This window comes from Balaenoptera acutorostrata, chromosome 10, assembly GCF_949987535.1.
Source record: "Balaenoptera acutorostrata chromosome 10, mBalAcu1.1, whole genome shotgun sequence".
Lineage (NCBI taxonomy): Eukaryota > Metazoa > Chordata > Mammalia > Artiodactyla > Balaenopteridae > Balaenoptera > Balaenoptera acutorostrata.
The window spans coordinates 38,704,762-38,709,665 of record NC_080073.1 but is presented as its reverse complement, the minus strand read 5'-3'; positions in this window follow the sequence as shown (position 1 = coordinate 38,709,665).

Genomic DNA, 4,904 nt, shown 5'->3' with positions numbered 1-4,904 from the left:
TGTCTGTGTCTCTTTATTCTTGGGGTGATGAAGGAAGTGTGTGAAAATTCTTCATGAAAACTCCATCATAACTGAGTCGGCTTTTCCACTTCCTTACTTTGTATAGGCCTAAGTGAGTGCAAGCACTTGGGCTTCTTCACTTTTCACAGACTAAATCCTAGACCTGTGGGGGGTAGGCATGTTACTGCTCTGTGAGGAAGAGCCTCCCTGCTTTTGGCCACAATACAGGCAACCTCTCTGCTGAGGTGGAGGAGCTGAGAGGCCATCTCTCTCCTCCGAAGCACTCTGCTTCTCCGCTGTCATCTCAGCTGCTGAGGAGGTGGTCAGGGACGTTGCAGGGTTTTCCATTGAGTGGTGTCATCCAATCCTTGTCATCATTTGGCCAGCAAGACCATGCTTGACAAGGGCAGGAAGTGTGCGTGAGTCTGAGGCTGTTCCCAGGACCAGATGTGGTAGTGGGGTACCCATGCTGCCCATCTAGCTGAACTGAGTACTTGGGCTCCCTGTTTGGCATTTAGTCAGGGAGGGGGAACTTGTTCTTAAAGCTAGAACTCCATGGCTTTTGTGAATGGTCATATTTTTCTGTTTTCGGGCAGGCCTGGCCCTTATAAAATCAGGATGAAAAATGCTTAGGAGGAGCTTTCAGGGCACGGGCCCTCACCCCAGCCTCCTAGGGGGTGCCTTGGAGAGGTTGAGCCTAGCTTTGCTAGGGAGATGTGGAGGCAAATGCAGAAACCTCAGGCTTGGGCTTCTGTGGGCTAAGGCTTGGGAACCTCACAAATGAGGGCCCAACTGATATGCCCATCTTCCAGGGACAGTCGTGGGAAGATACCATCCCCACCTCCAGAGTCCTTGCAGACACTGGTTCTCTTAGCATCTGAGCAGCAGTCGCAAGCAGCTTAATTAGACACATCTGACAGCCAGCCTGGAAGGCTGAGGCCACCCAGGTGAGGCCACACATCATGAGATCTGGGAAACTCTTAATTACGTATAGCCAGCTCATCAAAGGGCACGTGAGTGTAAGCCTGTTCCCTGGGGAAGCCACAGCTGACCCCTGGCAGGAGAGCCAGGCCTCTGTCAGCCATCTTGAGCCTCTGACTTCCCCACACCAGGAAGAGCACTTGAATCAGTCCCAGCCCTACTTGGTGCTGATAGTTGCCGTACTCAGCTGCTCAAGGCTCCCATGAAGACAGCTCTGGACCACAGCATCTGCTATCTGCACTGGCATGGGCTTTCCTATAAACATGAATTTAGTGTCCATCCTCTGATCAGATCCTCAGAGAAGCTGGTGGCTCCCTCTCCCACTTTCAGCCTGTTCCACAGCTATACCTGTCACCAGCACACCTAGCCAGGTGACTGCAGCCCTCATCTTGCATCTGAACCCATGGACCAATTTCTTAAAGTTTGACAGGCTGTACCTTTGGCTCAGATCTCTCATACAAGACCGTATTTGGGAGATCCTGCTAGTAGTGCTAAATGACTCTTATCCCCTGAGGACCTGAGGCTGAAGCCCAAGGGCCCAAGCATCCCCCGCTGCCCCGTCACGTTCTACTCCAACCCCAAGCCCAGGGATGAGTGTGCCGTGTCCTGCCCTGCCCTACCCTGACCATAGGACCGCTGTTCCAGCCATGGCCGACAGGGGTGCTGTGAGAGCAGTGCAAAGTTCCCAATCAGGGAAACCCAAATTCTGAATTTGGAAGGGTCTCTTGCTGACCTAGAGGGAGCCTCCAGGGATCCCAAGTCCAGCCTGCCCTTTGCTGGGACAGCTGCTGCAATGTGCAGGGCTTTGAGGGCCATCCAGGAGCAGATGTCGTGGCCATGCATCAAAAGAGTTTCAAAACCCAGATGAGCAGCCAGGCCTGAGCTAAGCTCCCCAGGCATGCACGGTTTGGCTGGAGGTCTCAAGGGCGCCTGGAGTCCAGCCATCGGCCATCCTGATTCCCGAAGGATGAACGCCCTCAGGGACAGGTGGGATGGGGGGGATGGGGGAGAGATTGCCCTGGAGACTGGACCCTGGAGAAGGGCTGTGCTACTGGTGGCCACCAGGTGGCAGCACTTCATCATTTATGGGCTGGACTCGTTTAGGTGCTCTCGTTGGGAGCGTGTCTCACCAAGTCCTGGCGTGCTGGAGGACCCTAGGACCTCTTCCAGGTCTCTGAGATTCAAGGGGACCTGGCTAGAACTTGGGCCTCGAAGTTCTGTGTGAAGCGGGATAAGCAACAAGTTTGGGGCCCTGCAGTTTCTTTTTTTTTTTTTTTAAGATTTATTATTTATTTATTTATTTTTGGCTGCGTCAGGTCCTAGTTGCAGCACGCAGGATCTTCATTGAGGCACGCGGGCTTCTCTCTAGTTGTGGTGTGTGGGTTTTTTCTTCTCTAGTTGTGGCGCGCACAGGCTCCAAAGCGCATGGGCTCTGTAGTTGCGGCATGCAGGCTCTCTCGTTGAGGCGCGCAAGCTCAGTAGTTGTGGCGCGCGGGCTTAGTTGCCCCGTGGCATGTGGGATCTTAGTTCCCTGACCAGGGATCGAACTCGTGTCCCCTGCATTGTAAGGCAGATTCTTTACCACTGGGCCACCAGGGAAGTTCCCCTGCAGGTTCTTGACAGGTCCCTTACCCCCAGGGATCACCACTGGCTAGAAGGGGAAGTTGTTGCCCAGCTGTGGGACAAAGGGTCAGGCTAGCCCTGTGCACAGTAAGTGCTTCAGTCTCTTAGCAATTCTTTTCAACCCAGGTAAATAATTTCTGTGGTCGATAAAATGCATTTCTGCCTCTCAAATTATCTTTACCCATTTGCCTGATTATTGACTCACAGAAATACTCCCTTGGCAGAGCCCACATTGGATCCAGAGCCTCTGTCTCTACAGCCAGAGGAAGTTTGGGCTGAGCTTGCCCAGGCCTCTCAGGTGGAGGCAGGGGATGCCCACGTTCCCTCAACCAGCCTCCCAAAAGGTGGAAGGAGGGGGGAACTTTCCAGCAGGAGGCATAGCCAGGGGCAGGGCCCTCACATCCGATTAGTCTCTGAACCACTTTTAGTCCCTGAACCATTTTCATCCAGTTTAAAGAGGAAACAGGCTCAAAGCAGAGCAGTTGCTGGAAATTACCAGGCTGGCAAGTGCTGAGCCTAGGTTCTGACTCAGGTACCTCTGCCCAACTGACATCTGGGCCAGTCAAAGAGACCGGTAGAGATGGAGCGAGCTCGGCCTTGGGGATGACCACCACCTTCACCCGCCCACCACTACCCTGGAGAGAGAAGACAGACAGGGAGAGGCAGGAAAAAAGACAACTGCAGACAAAGCAAGGCCTAGAGGATGCCAGGAAGAGGAGCAGGAAAGGTCTGCAGCGGCTGCAAGGGGCGGGAGGAGGCTGTGGGGCAAGATAACATGGAGTGGGGGCAGCCCACCAGGTCTGGGGGAGTCGGTTCCGCTCCACCCCCCGGCCGCCGAGGAGATAAGACAGCCAAGCAGCAGCCGGTGAATTCTGCATGCTGAACGGGGAGGCCAGGCGCAGCAGGCCAGGGAGAGAGGAGGGGCCAGGAGGCCTGGCCCGGAACCCCTGCCGGCTTTCCTGCCAGACTGAGCAGCCCCACAGAGCCTGGCCCACCAGGCCTGGCTCCCGCTCCAAGCAGGCACCAGCACCCCGAGTTCGGCTGCTGGACAGGAGCTCTTTGAGAATGATTCATGGATGCAATTAAGTGTCCCCATACCATCTCCTTGCTCAGGCAGGATTGGGGGAAAGGAGGTTGGAAGAGGATGAAGATATGGGAGCCCCGGCCTGCTGTGCAAGGGTGGGGTTAAGCACAGCCGAGTGCCTCAGGTCACCCACTCCAGAACTCCAGCCTGGAGCAAGGCAAGGCTAGGCCCAAATCCTGGGGGGCACCCGGGCAGGGGCTTCTCCTTTCTCCCCAAATCCTAGGCTGGGCTGAGGGGTGGCCCACTGCATGCACATGCACGCACAGGCCTGGATAGTCATCCAGCGGCATCAGGATTGCTTCTCCAGAACCCTCGACATGCATGGGGGTAGGACACGCAGATGCCTGCAGACCCCAACCTCCCGCGCCCACCCCACCCGTGCATGAAGCATGCACGCTCACACACACCTCTTCCCAACCGCCTGTACATGGGCAGGCCAGGTCCAGCCATGAAAGCTCACCCCTGCACACACTTATAGCCTGCTCTGGCCCAAGGGGGCGGGAATCAGACTCTTGCTACCCTTGAAGGAAGGAAGCTTGGTCTGGCAGCTGGGAAGGAGGTGGGAGCTCACAGGCCGCAGTGGGGCGGGGCTCGGACTGGCAGAACAGAGGCACCCTCCGTGCGCGTGCACACGCACGCACGCAGGCACGCAGGCACGCACGCACGCAGCCATTCTGCGGCTTCCCCTTCCCAGGTAGGTGGATCTTGGGGGTTTCCACCCTGAACAGGTTCCCGAGCTTACTGAACAGAGTCCTCCACTCAGCTCTAGTGTCGAAATGCGAAGCTGAAGGGGGAGAGGAGGCTGAGGAAGGGGACACAGTGCTCCTGAAATTGCTCAAAGCTCAAAACCTTCCCTTCTATTACTTACAGCCACACTTAGTGGGGAGGGGACTGAGCGGCCTTCTCCAACAGACTGGCAAACTGAGGCTCAGAGAAGGGCTGCCGCAAACCCTGACTGATAGGGTTCATCCACAGCTCGTGGAAGCCCTGGGCTCTGTCCGTCCCTGCCCCTAGGCATCTCCGTGGGTTGGTGTCCTCTCCCACCCGAGACTGGGCTCTGCCATCCCCTCAGGCTGGCAGACCCTAGGATCACCTCCTCAGACTAGGAGTGCCCAGAATCAGCTGGGCTCTGCCTCCTCCCTCAGACTGGGATCTCCTTAGGATTAGATGGCTTCTTCCTTAGGACTGGGTATCCCAGCACTGACTGGGCTGGGCC